The sequence below is a fragment of the Piliocolobus tephrosceles genome, chromosome 11 (assembly GCF_002776525.5).
Source record: "Piliocolobus tephrosceles isolate RC106 chromosome 11, ASM277652v3, whole genome shotgun sequence".
NCBI classification, from domain to species: domain Eukaryota; kingdom Metazoa; phylum Chordata; class Mammalia; order Primates; family Cercopithecidae; genus Piliocolobus; species Piliocolobus tephrosceles.
Window position 1 is genome coordinate 50685613 of NC_045444.1, and position 19599 is coordinate 50705211.

Below are 19599 nucleotides of genomic sequence, written 5' to 3' on the forward strand. Positions count from 1 at the left end.
ATATTTGGCTACTTGTTTATTTTATTTCCTACAGGAAAAGAGAATTATTATAATATACATATTGTGTGCTCACTATCTCTGCATCTTACCTAGTAGAACCTTTTCTAATGATTAAGGGCTGGAAAACCTGCTTACCAAGAATCACATTCCATGAATTCATGAGTTACAAAACTACCTTATTTATATTTGGAAAACAATGATCCTAAACCAAGTATCAACTACCAACTTATTGAATAGAAACTGAGAGTGGTGAGCTTAAACCAATCTTGTTAACTTTTCATATGGCTGATGTTCAAAAACATTAATAACTTAGTTACAGACATTTAATCACTAAATGAAAATCATGGTCCATGAGGTTTATCACTTTGTCAATATTTCATGGCTTTACATATAAATGCTTCCAATTAATACCCATGAGCCTGTGAAATAGACAAGTAATCCTCAATTTCAGATGGAAAACAAAAACACAGAGTCAAAGACATTTATTTGTCCAAAAATCTCATAACTGTTCAATTTCTGAGCCAAGATTCAACCACAGGTCTCCCTAAAATGATACACCAGTGTCCCTTGGACTATTTCCAGTGTGTCCTAATTGTCACTTCTCATAATTAGTCACACGTTTAAGGCAACAAGGTGACTGCTAGAGTCTGGTCAGATGAAGAATAACCTCTATTGTTGTCTGATGTCAAACTGGCAGCTCTGCCCCTGTGTCTGCTGAGCCAGGGGCCCTGGGAGCCCCAGGCAGGCAAGGGATCACCAAAGCCAACCACCTCTAGCTGCCTCAACAACGGTCCTCATATGCCTTCTGGGTTGTTGGCTATTCCCTTTGGGAATTTTCCCTTTGGCATCTCACTGGTCCTTGCAATCCACTGCCCCTGACGAAGGTAATATTCTCCAAGTGTTGCCATTAATTATCTCAAACTGGGAAGGTCAGGTTTCAATCTTGGCTCTGGTCAAGAGAAGTTGATATTAACTTCCCAAAATCTAATGAGATGAACTAATCTCAGGGAAATTTCAATATGGGTAGAGAGAAGGTATATACACATTTACTTGCTCCATAGTCATGTAAGCTCTCTGAAAAGATTATTATTATTATTATTTTGGAGACAGAGTCTCACCCTATTGCCCAGGCTGGAGTGCAGTGGTGCAATCTCAGCTTATTGCAACCTCTACCTCCCGGATTTCAAGCGATTCTCATGCCTCAGCTTCCCAAGTACTGGGATTACAGGCATGCACCACCACACCTGGCTAATTTTTGTATTTTTAGGAGAGGCAGAATTTTGCCATGTTGGCCAGGCTGGTGAAAAGTTTTAAGAGATCTTATGAACCAAACATAAATTCATCCAAGGAACAACAACAAAAAAAAGTACTTGAAACTACATAGTAAGTGGCAATTCAGAGATCTGGACTTTCCTTATTTTAAAACAGTGAGAGCATTGTTTATACTGCCCTGTAGGTTGTTCAAAGATGTGTGTTTTTAATAAGATTCAATCATGTTTTCATTACAAGCAGTTATATTACTCCATAAGTATAATCTCCATGTACTGTATAGTAATATTTTCAATACAATTAGCTGCTAGTGCCCAGCACAGTATCTGAGACATTGTTTGTTTATTTAACAAATACTTATTAAAAATCAACAAACTGTTGATTCAAGACTTCTTGTTTTTCTTAGAATGGGTTATTGATTAAATGGCTTCAAACCCAATCCTCTACAACAAATCTAAATCTCCCTGTTAAATCGATCCCTGTCCACAGGCCCAGTTTCTTCACCCTTCAAGGAAACTGAAAACTTCCAAACCTCTTACCTTCCTTCACCACAACAAAGATTAATAACCAGAACTCCTCATGTGTCCAAGCTTCTCCAGTACAACCTGGGGAAGACACAGGCTATATTTGAATATTTGCATACTTCTGAACCAAATGTGTAATTACACATGCAGACACCTAACTTACCAACTCATTCTCATAGATGACTTCTCATTTTTTCCCCTGAGAACATCCCTTCTCTGGCATGTCTCTCCCATGATGGCCAATCACAGGATATCTTATACATCTTATACAGATTTCTCCAAAATTTGTGATGGGTTTTGCAGTTTCTAGCTGTGTAACAATCCCTGGGGTTGGTTTCCTCACTGCTGCAGGAACTGTAACCTTTCAGTTCTGGAATCACCTTCACCCAAATGGAAAACTTTGACATCTAATGATTTCATTGGAAACTGCAGAAATGTTCAACAGATGAAAGGTTGAAAAAAATGCAGAACACACATACACACAGGGTTCGCTATGCAAATACTTCAAAACACATTTTTAAATGAGTTTTAAATAATTGAAATAGCCTATAATATAACCCTGAAGAAAAAGGAATATATAAATAGTATACACAGTTAAAAGCGTAAATGCTTATTAAAAAGTCTAGGGCCGGGCACAGTGGCTCATGCCTGTAATCCTAGCACTTTGGGAGGCCGAGGCAGGTGGATCACCTGAGGTCAGGAGTTTGAGACCAGCCTGATCGACATGGAGAAACCCCGTCTTTATTAAAAATACAAAATTAGCTGGGCGTGGTGGTGCATGCCTGTAATCCCAGCTACTTGGGAGGCTGAGACAGGAGAATTGCTTGAACCTGGGAGCTGGAGGTTGCAGTGAGCTGAGATCACTCCAGCCTGGGCAACAGAGTGAGAGTCTGTCTCAAAAAAAAAAAAAAAAAAAAAAAAAAAAACATAGTCTAGAAGGATGCAGTCTATCCATAGCATTATCTAAAATATAGCTGAAAAATAATGATTTCAAGGTATCTCTGGGAAAGCCTGGAGAGAAGACAACAGTTTTAACTTTTTAACTTTTTAAAACCTACACTTTCCCAAAGTTATGTGGCCATGGGAGTTGTTTTTACAGAAAGCATTTTAAATTATAAATCAGAATACACCTTAAGAAAGGTTGGAATGCAAGTCAATTGTGTCATTTATCTCTAGGTGGCTTGCAAAATTATTTTTCTTTACCTATTCTTATTGCTTCAAACATTCTGTGACAAGCATGTTTATTTAGTAATTGGAAAAAATATTAAAAATGCAAAAAAAAAAGTGTTCACTCCCATTTAAGATCACTCTTGCTATTACTTATCCTACTGGCCTTGTCAGTAAAGCCAGTCTACAAGTTGTCTATAAGTTGTCAAAAAGCAAAGTGGTCAAGCAAATAGGTTCCAAATGACATCTGCATTCCAGGCTCATATCTGCCACTGCCTGGCCACATGATCCCAGACAAGTTATACCTTAAGCTGCAGTTTCCTCTTCTGTACAATCTGGATAACATCTACATCTACTGGATATGGGCTAGATGTGACCATTAAATATAGCAACATGGCATGCATTTAGCACAGCACCTAGTGAATCATAAATGCTCATTACTTGCATAACCAGAGTCATGCAAGCCACTGGTCACTGTTCTTAAATTACTGTGACCCTGACACTTTTAATTAGTGTAAATTTGAATACATTTACAAATATTCAATCTCTGAAGCAATTAAGGCACCATATTATTTTATATATTACTTGTAAAACACATTTATTATAAGGTAAATTTACCAAGAGCACCCTGATGCTTAAGAAACTTTCCAAGCGCAGAGTTTATGCATGATTATACTTTATTCTATCTACCTGAAAATTTCCATTAAGTTTACTCAGGAAAAAAATAGGTCTTAATTATGTTGAGATTTTGATAGCAGTCAATTGCACTGAAAATATTGCTGGACAGTACATGGAAATTATAGAATAAAATCACTTCTTCTTACATCAAAACTTAACCTGAAAGAAAATTTTTAAAAGTTTCTATATTACAACAAGAAGCGAATCCAGTAAAAAATACAAATCAATAAACCTATTTGACTGTATTTGCACTATTAAAAGCTTTTAGTCAAGGGTGTGTGAGGCAAATTTTCAGACTACGCCATCGTGCCGCCACCACAGCTGAAAGAGTTACAGCTTAAACAACCTGAAACAAATGCCACCCACTCTTATCCCCTGTACTAAGTCATGGGTCGCAGTCATCCTGAGAGACGGAGGAGTCAGAAGTTACAGATTCCTCTTGCTCTTTTCAATAACTGAAGTCAGCTTCTTGACAGTTTTACAGCATTTGTGGTAAAGTATAATACCTCAATTTCTTGTTTATAAGAGGTAGGAAATCTGATTTTAATCCATGTGTAAAAGAAGTATATTCAATATATTATGATTAGAATGGGTGTCTCAAGTTTCTACCTCCTCTTTGAGTAATGATGCTCGTGTATGACTTTACCATAGAAAATTTTCAGTCACTGCATATCAGTCTTAACAAAATCAAAGAAATGCAGTTAGAGTTACTTTCATCTTACATAAGAGAAAAGTGAAATATTAAGAGGTAAGGCAATTCTCAGAATGGTGAAGCGAGGAAAGAATCAGAATTACAATCACCTTGGTAGCATATTCCTAATCTCAGTGGGGGCATTTTTCTCCTCTAAAAGGAAATGTGATTTTCATTAAGATTAGTACACATTTTGCATTCAATGTGCCAAGAACAAGTTCCCTGGTACAATAAGTTTCACAGTGGACTTATGAACTTTCTAACCAACTTCATCCTCCACTTCCTGGGAGAGGCAAATGAGAACAGGGAGTGTACTGTCCTTCACTGGTTTCAAAATCGTACAATAATGATGCCCACATCACAATCAGCTGTTTTCTAGCAATGTAGATAATACTTAAGATTTCACAAACATAAACCAAATGGCTGGCATATACTGGTATTATTTTCACACTTTCATTCTGTATTACTGTCTTCTTCCACAATGGAAGAAATTGTGGCTGAGAGAGGGGAAACAAAAGTGCCTAAAGCCAGCAAGTGGCAGAGCACAGATTGAGGTCCAGGTTCTGTCTCCAAGCTCGCTATACAGTAGCTGCCTGCCAAGTGCTATCTGACTTCTTGCTGGACCAGTTTTATTTGAAACCAAAACTAATGCTGTTAAATGCTAGAGTGCCAAGTGCACTGTTTCATTGCATCAGACAACTGTAAGGCAGCCGGCAGAGTTAAATGTAGAGTATTAGGCTTACTTAAAATGTTTTATGGAATACTTGATCCTATTAAATGATCGTTTCTTTAAAGATTTTTGGTTTTTGTTTTGTTTTGTTTCTCTCTTTTTTTGTGGGTTTTCTTGTTTTTTGCTTGTTTCTTTGTTTGAGACAGAGTCTCGCTCTGTCACCCAGGCTAGAGTGCAGTAGCGTGATTTCGACTCACTGCAGCCTCCACCTCCTGGGTTCAAGAGATTCTCACTCCACAGCCTCCAGAGTAGCTGAGATTATAGGCATGCACTACCACGCCTGGCTATTTTGTAATTTTAATAGAGACAGGGATTCCCCATGTTGGCTAGGCTGGTCTTGAACTCCTGACCTCAAGTGATCCACCCACCTTGGCCTCCCAAAGTGCTGGGACTGTAGGCATAAGCCATCATGCCCGACCCATTTCTTTAAGGTTTTCTTTCATGGTAAATTCTGGCTTAGAATTTCATCTTATTTGGGAATAATGTAAAATGCCGATTTGTTGCCAAAAAACATTTATTTTTTTAAAAAGGACAAATCTGATTTCTACCACAATATTTGCAGTTTTGTAGCCATTTTGAAGAGTAACATTCAAAAAACACCGGGAAGAAAGAATAAAAGAATACTCATACTTGTTTTTCTTTCCTATGTGCCCACATGACAATTGGATTTCTTGCATTTATGAGACCTCTAAATTCTCATCTTTTCTTTCATGAGCTAGAAGAAAACACCCTTCATTATTCGGTCTTATTCTTCAGCCCATTATTGTTCACATCAAAAGACTAATGTCCTCTACCAACTGAAGTCAGGAATCAAAATAGCAAGGCAATTGACAATTTAGATTTCAGGGTGTTGACATAAATGAGTATGAATTCTTATGTACTAATTAGTCACACAATTAACGTCTATTTCACTCTCAAACGTACGACCTGTTCTATAAATAAAATAGCACTCTGCTGTAATTACTCAAATGGGGATATTTAGGTTGTAAAAAATAATATACCCTTTCTGTCTTGTTAAACAACCTTACCCATGATGGACAAAGTTTTTGTTTTTTCTAGATATAAAATGAAAATGTTATTCAGAATTTTCACTTATATAGTACTGTTAATGAAATGCATACTTCTTTCAAAAATACTATGGCAGGGAATAATCCTCAATGAGAAGCTCAAACCAAGAATAGAATTTTATAATAGAGTGCTGAGAGGTATAAAACAGTAATGTTAATGGTGTGGCATTTAATGGTGTCTTAATAACAATTCATTGCTTAATGGCTATAAAAATGAATATTAAATACTCGGTTCAATACTTTGCATAACTGAGCTCCTATCATTCCAATGGACAAGTAATTTGTCTCCATCTTCAACACTGACTTTTTGCTTGAGTTCACACAAACTCAAATATCACCTACACAATAACTGATCATTATTTCTAGGTATATGTGGAAATGATATTAAACCCTGCAAATTATACAAAAGAAGCAATAAAGAATATGGCCTTTTCCTTTTAGGGTTTCACAACAAATTGTAAACTGCATAAAGGTTATTAAAATGACAACTCAGTAGCAAAAGGTGAGTGAGGGGAATAAACCTAAATATCCATCAATAGGAGACTGGTTATATAAATTAAAATTCATCCCTACAAAGATATAATACATAGCTAGGAAAAATATAAAGCTCTTTATGTAATAAAATGGAATAATTACAAAGTAGATTGTTAAGTAAAAAAGAAATGTATGAAGCAGCACTCAATGTGTATAAAAAAGGGAGAAACTATATACGTACACACACTGGCTCATGAATAGAAGGAGATGCACTAACCGTACAGTAGCCACTACGCACATGAGGCTCTTGAGCAATTGAGATGTGGCTAGTGTGACTAAGAAACCGACATTTTAATGGAATTAATTTACATTTCAAATCTGACTTGGTATAAAATTCTTTTTGTTAAAGACAACTTTATTGTTTTGAAAGCCTTAGAATCATATAACCATGTGTCATGTAATATGTTATTTACATTAATTTTTTAATGTGGCTCCTAAAATATTTAAAATTGCATTTGTGGCTTATATTTCCATTGGACAGTGCTAGTTTAGAATGCTACCAGGATTCAAAAGAACTCATAACACTGATTGCCTCTGAGAAAGAAATGGGTGACAGGAACCAAGATGCTAGAAGGAGATGTCTCACCGTTTTGTCATTTTTCTCTTTTGCTTTTTGTGACATTTGAATATGTTGCCTATTAGAAAAATAACGAATAAATAACATGGCCCATAAATCCCACTGTAAAGAACTGTCGTTGGCACAACCATCCATTTAATTTTGGATGAAATATTTTCCCCCACAATCAGATATGGTACTTTTGAAGGGGTTATATATAGTCTTTGGCAGAAAACACTTCATAATAACCTAAGATCACAGAAGTGTTCCACAAACAGTACCCAAGTTACAAAGTGAATACAAGCGATCAAAGCCTTCAAACTGCTTGTTTAGTGGCAATACGGCCCAGCATTAGCACAGCTGCCTCTTCTTCTACCATCAGAAACTGTTCTGCTTTTATTTTCCCACCCACTGAATATATTTTGCTTATTTTCTTCTTTCATCTTCATCCACATCCCCAAATAAAAACACAATTATTCTTCCATTTCCATTTAGCAAAGCATGCATCTACTTAGCTAACCAAAGCAAAAAATAAAAAATAAAATTCTCTCCTTGAAGAGAACTCCGTGAAATTTAATTTTTTTCCATGAAGCAGTAGTGTAAATACATAAGCAGATCACACAGGGCAAAGGGAAAAGAAGGAAATATATATCATATACACAACTGAAAAATAATATATTTAAATATAAATGAAAAATAAAATTGTGTATGAATGGGGTATTACCCGAAATCTCCCAGATTTTTCCATTTTATTTTGAATATAAATACTTTAAAATTTTTTTCTTGAGATAGCCAATTATAGAGCTTCAGATGCATATAACAATGAATACTATTTAATTAGAAATGTCAAATTTAAGAAGCTGGCTGGTTCTCTAAGATTTAAGAATAAAAATATCTCCCTTCTCAAATCCTAAAGTGTCTCCTCCTTTTCTTGCACTCCTTCCACTTCCATAAGAATGTCTGACACAGGTCCATACTGGTGTGACACAGATCCACATTCTGAAAAAAGAGAGTCCTAGGGCCACGGTGATAATGAGTACAAAACCATCCACAATGGTTCAGCCACTGAGTGGCAGCTAAGCTGAGATGAGTTCCTCAGTAAAAGTAGAAGTAAAAGATGCTGATCATGGAATTAAATCATTTCACTGTATTACTCACTCCCTGCATCCTAAACTGTATTTCTTGGTGCCCCAAAGCTATTCCTTTAATACCACTGGTATTTGTGGTACCTTTGTGTTCAAACCCTTCCAAATATCCATGGGATGCCAGAAACGTGGTCTCTACCTTACCTACGCTTTATAGTAATATACAGAAACTGTGAATGTCCCAAATCCAAGACATTCAAATACCCCACTGCTGTCAACAAAAAAAAAATGGATTTGGGTCATCAAAAATTATAGTAAATATTCAAAGTCCTTGGATAAATTTTTAGAACTGCCACTAATTCAAACATGCATAACCTTAGTGTCCTAAATTATACACAAAAAATTAAAATCTCAAATCTCAAAATGTTGCACCCCACATATATATATGAATCTTGAATTTGATTAGAAAGCTGTAAAAATTCTCCTAAATAAATGTAAGATTATACAACTTATAACCGTGTAACTAAATTAGTGTTGGAAATACATTTCTAGGTTTCGCAAGTATATCAGCACAAACTTCAGGACTATATTTTCTTAGCGTCATCTAAGAGTGAATTTCCTACATATTTCTACATAGAATCACAAACCTATGGTGTGAATGACTCTTGAATATTGTTTGTTTCAGATCAGATTGTATTTCAAAATGATGTACGGTAAAGTGAAGTGAACTAGAAAGTGTAATAGATTCTAGATATAAAACTCATCCCAATTCAAATGTGAGAGGAAAAATGAGTATATTTCCTCTTTTCAGATTACTAGCATTAAATATTTTTCATTCAATCAAAGTCAAATCTCACTTTCCTAAAGGGAGGAACAAAGTTCATAGATAATAATCACAATAAAGTTTACCTACTTTCAGAGAAAGAGGAAACTTTAAAGACTGATATCATAGGATCACGAACATTGAAAATTTTATTTTATTTTTGGCAGGGCACAATGGCTCATGCCCGTAATCCCAGCATTTTGGGAGGCCAAGGCAGGGGGATCACCCAAGGTCAGGAGTTCGAGATCAGCCTGGCCACCAGATGAAACACCGTCTCTATTAAAAATACAAAAATTAGCCAGGCATGGTGGTGCATGCCTGTAGTCTCAGCTACTGGGGAGGCTGAGACACAAGAATCACTTGAACCTGGGAGGCAGAGGTTACAGTGAACTGAGATCAAGCCACTGCACTCCAGCCTGGGCAACAGAGTGAGACTCTGTCTCAAAAAATAATAATAAAAATAAAAATAAATTTTAACATTTAAAATGTTATTAAATTTTATTTTAAATTTTATTTAAATTACCTAGTAGAGATCATTTAAATTTTACTTATCTAGTAGAAATAAATAAAATTTAAACATTCTTTTCACCTGCTGATGTTTTCTTCTACCAGTTTCAGCTTTGCTCTCCTGAAGCACAGAAACAATTTTTTTTTTTTTTTGCTTTAAGTTAAAGTACGTAGCTGCTACCTGGAAATGGGGAACAACACATCTTATGTAGGAGCAAGAGACAGGAAGAACTCACCCCCACAGTGTGGTAGGACAGTTTGCTCAGGAGTTTGCCACCAATAACTGAATCACAGATACCTGAGAATTATAGGAGCTGCCATAGACCAGGAAATAAAGATACTGTCCTATAAGACAGTGACCCTGTCTCTCTCCTAATTCTATTAAAGCAGTGATACAGCAAGTGACCATCAGGCATAAAAAAAGAGAAAGAGTTGCTCTACCCTCGGAGGCTTCCATTTTGTGTGTAACTTGCATTCATCTTAGCACAAAGGAGAAAATGAATTCAGTGACTCCTGTAATTATCTTGATTATGGCTAACTGGCCTAGAAACTGTGGCACATCCAATCAGGTCTGGGAATGGTAGGATAGTAGTCATTTTCCCGTTTAGCAGCTCAATTTCCTGTTTTTCCAGCACATCTCAATCAATACACAACTGTGGTAGCTATTAAAACTTTGGCTTCAGCTCCCGCTACTCCCCTTGGGATCATCTAATACTTCCTCGCTTCCATTTCTCCAGAAATAGTATGTGTGCATGTGCATGAAGGCAGATTTGAGAGCTGGAATCCTCAAGGACTGTAGATAAATGTCTCACCTAGATTTGAGCATCTTAACTCTACTTCCTTACAAATACATGTTGTTGTAATTACAGAAGCTATGATGTAAAGCTTTACTTTAGGCTATAAGGTAAAAAGGTATATTTAAGTTTTAAAAATACACCAGAATGCCTACCAACTACTTGGTGTTAATCCCTCAAATTAATCACACTGAGAAACAATGTAATTTTGCTAATGATTAATATTATTTTAAAGATATATTCCAATGCCTTAGCATTCAATCCTATTTAAAGTCAACCTACACACCATATTTTAAAACATCAGATTTTATAAGTACAACCATATTTTGAACCCAAACTACTATAACTCAGCTTCTTATTCAACCACATTTCAGAGGCTTGCTTCTGAAACACTTCGGCTATTCTCAAATATATGGTATTTTTACACCTTTACATCCAAAGGAATTTTCTACAAGTCTGAGGTCATTACAAAAGAAAACCTCTGTCCTATTAAACCATACTTTTAAAAAATAATTGTTTATATTACAAATAATAATTGTTTATATAGCTCTGATTTCAATTGAGGAATTAAAAACTACAAATGGCCCAACAAATGGCCAGGCACGGTGGCTCACACCTGTAATCCCAGCACTTTTGCCGAGGCGGGCGGATCACCTGAGGACAGGAGTTTCAGACCAGCCTGACCAACAAGGAGAAACCTCGTCGCTACTAAAACTACAAAATTAGCCGGGCATGGTGGTGCGTGCTTGTAATCCCAGCAACTTGGGAGGCTGAGGTAGGAGAATTGCTTGAAACCGGGAGACGGAGGATGCGGTGAGCCGAGATCTCACCATTGCACTCTAGCCTGGGCAACAAGAGTGAAACTCCATCTAAAAAAAAAAAACAAACACACACACACACACACACACACATACACACACACTACAAACCCGGCACGGTGGATCATGTCTATAATCCCAGCACTTTAGGAGGCTGAGGTGAGAGGATCTCTTGAGGCCAGGAGGTTGAGACCAGCCTGGACAACATCTCTGCAAAAAGTACAAAAATTAGCTGGGCATGGTGGCACATGCCTGTAATCCCAGCTACTCGGGAGGCTGAGGTGAGAGGATCACTGCAGCCCAGAAGGCAGAGGCTGCAATGAGCTGAGATTGTGCCACTGCACTCCAGCCTGGGCCACAAAGCAAGACCCTGTCTCAAAAATAAATAAATAAATAAATAGCTACAAGCTACAAATAGAACTAAGTTTTCAACTTTCTATGAGTTGAGCTTAATAGGCCATATCTCCTGCCTTTACATTCTTTGCTGCCTTCATACTGAGATGACAATTCCAATTAAAGCACTTTGCCAAAATGCTCCAAAATTCAACTCCACAGATTTCTTACATCTAAAGTCAACGGTTTTAAAATATTTAAATTTATAAACAGCACAGTGAACTTAAATTATATGAAATAAATTACTCATACTCACTCTACCATTTTTCTAAAGACTAGCCAATCTTTGAGAATCTTTTCCAAAGGATTCATTCCTCAGATATGAAGTTTGTATGCAAAACTGAAGACGTTTGGCCTTTTATAAATAGTCATGGGAAACTTCTTTCTCTCATACTTTTAGTTTGTTTTTACTGTAGCAGATGGGGGGAAAATTTTAGCAAAGCAAAGTCATAAAAAAAACTCATAACAACTATCATACTAATGTTAGAACACCAAAAGCTTGAGTATATGAAGTATCTTGAACAACAATAAAAATACTTGCTGGAAATTATAAAGACATTTTGACTTGTAGACTCAAAAAACTAGATAGGAACTCCTTCCACCTTCGGTCCATTTCCTCCTATGCACATTTGTTTCTAAATATCTTCTTAACTATATCAGTCATTTTTTCTAAAGTTTCTCTGGCACAGAAGTCTGGAATTCTCTTTAAAATATATTCTAATATCTTATAAACGTTAAAAGTCTAAAATGTTTGTCAACAGCCAAGTCTAGTCTTTACTTGAAAAAGGAATCAATCACCAATCTCCATTCTGCAAAATCCCCTAGTATAAGATATATTTCACTCCATACAGATAATAAATAATTTTGTTTTAACCGACCTTTCAGTTCATACTTAGAAGTCTCCTGTATACAATAAATTTTTAATTAAACAATGACTAGTTCATTTACTGATCTTATAAATTAGGCCAGCGGGTCAGCTAACTTTGTCTGTATAGAGCCAGAGGGCAAATATTTTTAGCTTTGCAGGCCATATGGTCTTTATCTGGACTACTCAACTATAATGTGAAAGCGGTTGGAGGATAATATGCAAATAAGCATGGGTGGCTGTTTGCCAGTAAAACTCTATAAATACAGGTGGAGGATAACAGATTAACATCTAGAATATATACAGAATTAAAACAAACAGATTGAAAAACAAAGGACTTGAACAGACATTTCTCCAAAGATGATTTACAAATGGCCAATGAAAAGGTACTCCAAATAACTACACGTTAGGGAAACAGGAATCAAACATGCAATGAGATACTACCACATACCCATTAGGATAGCAGCTACGGGGAAGTGGGGCGGGGGGGCTCTATAACATAAAAGTTGGGCCGGGCACGGTGGCTCAAGCCTGTAATCCCAGCACTTTGGGAGGCCGAGACGGGCGGATCACGAGGTCAGGAGATCGAGACCATCCTAGCTAACATGGTGAAACCCTGTCTCTACTAAAAAATACAAAAAACTAGCCAGGCAAGGTGGCGGGCGCCTGTAGTCCCAGCTACTGGGGAGGCTGAGGCAGGAGAATGGCGGGAACCCGGGAGGCGGAGCTTGCAGTGAGCTGAGATCCGGCCACTACACTCCAGCCTGGGCAACAGAGCGAGACTCTGTCTCAAACAAACAAACAAACAAAAACATAAAAGTTGGTGAAGAGAAATTGGAACCTCGTGTACTTTTGGTGAGAATGTAAAATGGTACAACCACTGTAAAAAACAAACAAACAAAAAACAGTATGGCAGTTCTTCAAAATAAATAAATAAAACTGCTATATGATCCAGCCTTTCTAACAACATACCCAAAAGAACTGAAAGCAGGGTCTTCAAGAGGTATTTGTACACCCATATTCATAGCAACAGCACTATTCACAATAACTAAAATGTGAACGCAACCCAAATATCCACTTATGGATGAATAGATAAGCAAAATGTGGTCTATACATACAATGAAATATTATTCAGCTATAAAAAGAAATAAAGTACTGATACACACTACAACACGTATGATATTACGTGAAATAAGCTAGTCAAAAAAAGACAGACTTTGATCTCACTTGTAAGAGGTACTAGAGTAGTCAAAATCATAGAGACAAAGAAAAATGGTGGTTGTTGGGGGGCTGGAGAAAGTGGAATGGGGAAGTTACTGTATAATGGGTATAGAGTTTCCGTTTTTGCCAGATGGAAGGAGTTATAATGATGGATGGTGCTGATGGTTCAACAATATGAATGTGCTTAACACCAATGACCATGCAGTTAAAAATGGTTAAGATGGTAAATTTTATGCTATGCATATATTACCACAATAAAAAAAAAAAAAAAAAGGAGAAAAAGGGTGGGGGGGAAAGCAGGTGGAGGGCTGTTTTGACTTTCAGGACTTAGTTGGCTAGACCATAGTTTGCTGACGCATAAGTTAGGCTGTTGCATTTTAAATTCTAAGCGTAGACATAATGTTTTAAGCCAGTAACAAAGTATCATTTATATACTAACATCATGTTCCTTTTATTCCTACAGATACATATAATTTCTGTAGTGAAGCTCTTAAGATTAGAAGCCTATTTCCCAGTGCCTAGAAAAATGTGTTTTATATAAAGTAAGGGTTCAGGAGTTTTTGACTGATTAATTAAAAGTAATTGTCTTAATAACATGAAGTTTGGCATTTATTATTATATTAACACATCTGGCATTTCAATGACACCCAACTCATATAACTCACAATGTCGTAGAACACTAAACGTGAGTTAAATGTGTGAAGGCACCAAAAAACCTTCAAACTATCCCTTTTGATGTTACAATTATTATTTAGAATGTTTCAAAGAAAAAGCAGCAGCTGAGAGGCCATAAAACTATTTTATTTTCCTAAAATAATCAATCATTCCCCGAATGGGCTAATTTATCATAGAATTAATAAAAGTGAGGATAAGGATATCAACTACATTTTTCCTGAAATGTATTAAAATATTACAGAGTTAATGGTTAAATATAAACCAAAAATATAAGGTCATAATATTGTTATTCAATATCCTCTAATTCATGTAGAGATAATCTGATTTTGAAGGACAAGTATTGTGCTGTTTTAACAAATAATTTCATTTTTGTTATTCAGTAATCAAAAATCCTACTTTTGAAATATTATTATACATTTAATAGCTGCCTAATATCAAAAAATAAGTATAGACTTTGTCATATGATGAAAAAAAAACTGCCAGTTTACTATGAGTTAAATTACATCATACCAAACACAGGAATATGTTACACATTACTTTGAAGACATAACCCAATATTTAATCTCCTTTTAAATGCTAGACATGTTATATGCATGGAAATTTGTAGTTTTTAAATATAAAATATAAACATGATTTTAAAAAGAATCAAGATAATGCTTTTATAAGGCCACTTTAAATAAAAATCATTTTTAGCCATTCAGTATAATCCATGGTAGAAAACATAGCCCTATGAAAAGCATAGGTTTGGAATCAGAGCTTGTTTCTAATACTCTTCCATTCCTTAGAGTTGTATGACCTTCAATGTGTTAATTAAGCTCTCTGATCCTCAGTTTCATTAACTGTAAAATGAAGTTAATATACTTATTCAAAAAGAAGTAGCAAAAGCTTTAAAAATAATACTGTAAAGCACCTACATGGAATCTTTCAAAAGGCAAAATAATGCTAAAGTTACAATCTTGAGTTCCTTCTTTTTGGCATCAGCTCCATGTTAGCTGTTGATACCTACTTAATCAATGATTCTCAAATCTGGTCACACACTACAATCACCTGAGCAGCATTTTAAAACAAGCCATCCCCTGGTCCCAGACCAGGAGAATTAAAATCAGAATGGGCGGGGGGGGGGGGTGAGAGCCCAAGAATTAGTGTGAACGCACCCCAGATGACTCTCATGTTGAAACCTCAGAAAAGTCACTTAACTTCTAAGTATTCAAGAACTCAGTTCACACAATCAGTGAAACTTTAGAACCAATAACGTTCTCCAAAAAAAGCTTAAGAAAGCAGCTGTTAAATCATTCTTTAATTTTTCGTATGCCTTCAATTAACCCCATAGCTCCAAAGCTGCAAAATGATAAAGAGAGCTTTTGTACCCCCTGTACATTCCTGAAAATGTGCTTCAGAATCAAAATATTAAGATCCCTCAGAGCAAGGTCAATTAAGCTTCTGACATTTAAATTTCGAAGGATTTTTTTTTTTGTAAAGCATATCTGGGTAAGTAAAGAACGTAAGCACTAGTTCCAAAGATAAGCACCCAAGTTGATGTCAGCAATCATGTTGCTTTTTCTAAGAGATTAATGTCACTTTACTAAGTACTAATATAGGAAATTTAAATAACTTTACTAATTGGATATCCACGTTAGAGAAGGAAATCACTTTTGGCTATCACTTTCTTTTCCAATGCAGCATTTCAATTTTCCAACAAGGGTCTCCAACAGTGCTGCTCTCTACAAAAAAAACGCAAACCAACCTAGGATTTCCACTTCGTAGAAACAAATATAAAAATGATTTATCATTTTTCATCTAGATCACTATGCAAGTTAAGCCAGTCAACTTTCACATACATATGAAAACACACACATGAATTAGATAGGAGTATCTATGTATGTATACATATAGTATACATAAAATATGTAAATATATAAGAATGTACATATTACATTTGAATATATATAAAGTTGCATGCAAACTTTTTTCTCAAAGGAAAACCGAAACCATTGTGACTCAATGTCTTTTGACATCTAAACTTTTAGCCTCAAAACAAATGCCAAAAAGAAGCCCATAAGATACAGAACAACAAATATAAAGTGGATACTTCTGCATGATATTAAGAAAGGGATCTAAAGCCAGGCACAGTGGCTTGTGACTGTAGTCTCAGCTACTCAGGAGGCTGAGGTGGGAGGATCACTTGGGCCCAAGAGGTCAAGGTCAGCCTGGGCAACATAGCAAGACTCCACCCTGTCTCAAAAGAAAGGGATCTAATCTAGAATGGTAAGGGATTAAAGCAATACAATGGAGGCCAAAATGAAAGACATTCAAGATGACCACAGGATCAGACCCTTTCAAGGCAGGGATTTCACCAGCACACACCCTAAGGCAGCCACTATTTCTTTGCACTGTCGCTTCCACTGAAAAGAAACTGACACCCAACCCACATAACTCACAATGTCGTAGAACGCTAAACGCGAGTTAAATGTGTGAAGGCACCAAAAAAACTTCAAACTATCCCTTTTGATGTTACAATTATTGTTTAGAATGTTTCAAAGAAAAAGCAGCAGTTGAGAGGCCATAAAACTATTTTATTTTCCTAAAATAATCAATCATTCCCCGAATGGGCTAATTTATCATAGAATTAATAAAAGTGAGGATAAGGATATCAACTACATTTTTCCTGAAATGTATTAAAATATTACAGAGTTAATGGTTAAATATAAGTTATCTGTTAAAATGTAGATTGTTATATCATACCATGGTCAAGAAAAGATTAAAAGCAATTAACAAAATGAACTAGGCACTTAGAGTTTTTCTTCTGGTTTTACTACTAATTTGCTGGGACTTCAATACACTTACTCAGTGTTTCTGAGCTTCAGAGTCTCATTTATAAAATGTGGAGAACAAAACTTGGTGCTATGTTTAAATGACATGTTACAACAATGTAAAACTTGGAAAATTACAGAGGAATTCTTTCCAACAGTAATATCCAAGGATAAAGACTAAACTAGGCTTCATTGTCTATTAAAGTAATGAGTTATGATATAATTAGTCAGTTTTATAGCAAGAAATTTTCCTCCAAAACCTAACAATTATAACATATTAAGATTGCTGCCTGCCACCTCCAAAATACCCTTGTCTAGATATTTTTCCCCCAATGTAAACCTTTTATATTCTGGGTTTTTGAGAAAGAACAGAGGCAATACTGAATATTAAATATTCAACAAATCTTATATGACAGGCATATAAGTTAGGACAAGTTAGACAAGTGAAAGAAGACAAATGAAGTAGAGAGGTAATTTTTTAATGTTGATATTTTTCAGGTAGTGATCACTTATCTGAATAGAATAATGTCAGGTAAAATAATAGAACTACTGTGTTATTTTAGATAAGGTGTTGACACATTTTTCCTACTTAAATTTGAAAAGGGGAGGGCAAAAGTCCTTTAAAAATGTTTGACAAATTAGATAAAGCTCTTTTGTACTTCCTTTTTAAGCAAATAACTTATCAGTTTAACCTTTAAATTCTCAAAAGTGGCTGGGCGCACTGGCTCACACTGGTAATCCCAACATTTTGGGAAACCAAGGTTAGAGGATTGCTTGAAGCCAGGGGTTTGAGATCAGCCTAGGCAACATAGCAAGACCTCATCTCTACATTAAAATAAAATACCAAGAGTAAAGTCTGAAGGTTCTTACTACAGTTATGCTTGCCAGCAAAAAGTGTTTTTCTGTTTCTTCAACACAGAGCCACGTGACCTCACCTATTTTCTTAAAGTCCCCAGTGACTTCTGAACACCCATGGGTGTATTTTGTGAAAGCAGGTATGTTTTTCTTTCTTGTTTTTTAAAGTACCTTAACCTAATCCATTTCCAAATCCGATTTAATTCTATTTTATTTTGCAATCCCTGAATACATTTCAGTATCCTGACAGCTGTCTCATCGTCAGTTCACATAATACTGCAGCTCCACTTAGGAACCTTGCTTGTATGCTCAATATCTTTCTACCAATATATTTCTTTACTCACCCTAATGTGACAATATATGTAAGGATATATGATAATATTTAAACAATGAAAAACCTGGGGAAAGAAATGAAAGTCAACAGCGAGAGGAATATTTGCAGAGAGGAGAAATTGGAGCAAAATGAAATAATTAATTCACATACTACGTTTCCTCTATGTAAAAATTATACTAAATATCTTTTAGATTAGTCATGTTGCTTTGAGACTTTTCCATGTTTCCTCTAGACAACTGCCAATGTTCGCATGGTCTCTGATGAATAAACATGCTGTGACTTGCTTCTAAGGAAACGCCTGTCATGTTCCAGGGAAAAATGACTTCTACACTCTTAAATCAGGAAAATAGTACAAGTCTCATTCATTAGTGACAACGTCGATTTTTCCTTAACGTTTCTATTTCTGGAATGCTCATATTCTCATTAGGGCATTTCTGCGTTCAGATTAACTAAAATAAACTGTTGGAGGAACACTTATGCTGGGGGGAAAAAAGTTGTACTACATCAAATGAGTTTCCCACTTCAGAAGCTCAACTAGCATCCAGGTTACTCCTGAACTATTTACCAAGACTAAGGTTAATTTCGGGTTTTCTTCATCTCTTGCAGAACTACCTGTTCTCATTACTGTTTACTCAAACGCTTAGCAAGGTGACTATTAGCGTATCTGGCAGGAAGACATGCCTCATTTAATATTAACTCACCATGTGACAGCCCCTTCCTCTCTTCTCAAACATGTGAGGATAAAAAGAGAAGTAGAGTTGTTTGCAATCTGATTTGCCCTGGGTTTTGGCACCAGCAATTGGCCACAGGCACACACACCCCCAATCAGAGGCGCGCACCCCGCTCGCTCCCGGAACTGTCATGCGGGCTGACAGCTGGCACACCCTCCTGTCCCCCTCCATCCGCCTGCAGAAAGCCCACTCCTTACAGTCATCTTGACATTGCTCACCTGCCTGGGTCTCAGCCCATGGCCAAGGAAACTTTTGCCCTCCCTCCCCAGGAGCTCACTTACAGGTATCGTCCACCACTCCCCCAGAGCCCAAACAAGGGCCCCTTTGTTACAATTTTTGCTCTCGGACTCCTCACCCAATTCCTGGCATTCAGCTGGCCTTGAGCAACCCAGGGCAGCCCCGGTAGGAAGGCAACCAAGAACGACCCGAGCCCTCCGCCCAGGCGGCCTCCGAGAAGGCCGGGAGGAAGCAG

The 19599-nt window shown here is 36.5% G+C and overlaps 1 protein-coding gene across 1 annotated transcript in view; it reads right to left on the bottom strand.

The window, feature by feature from the left end:
* Nucleotides 1–19599, bottom strand: part of COBLL1 (cordon-bleu WH2 repeat protein like 1) — a 167035-nt gene that overhangs the window by 146428 nt on the left and 1008 nt on the right. The gene's annotated exons all lie outside the window — the stretch shown is intronic.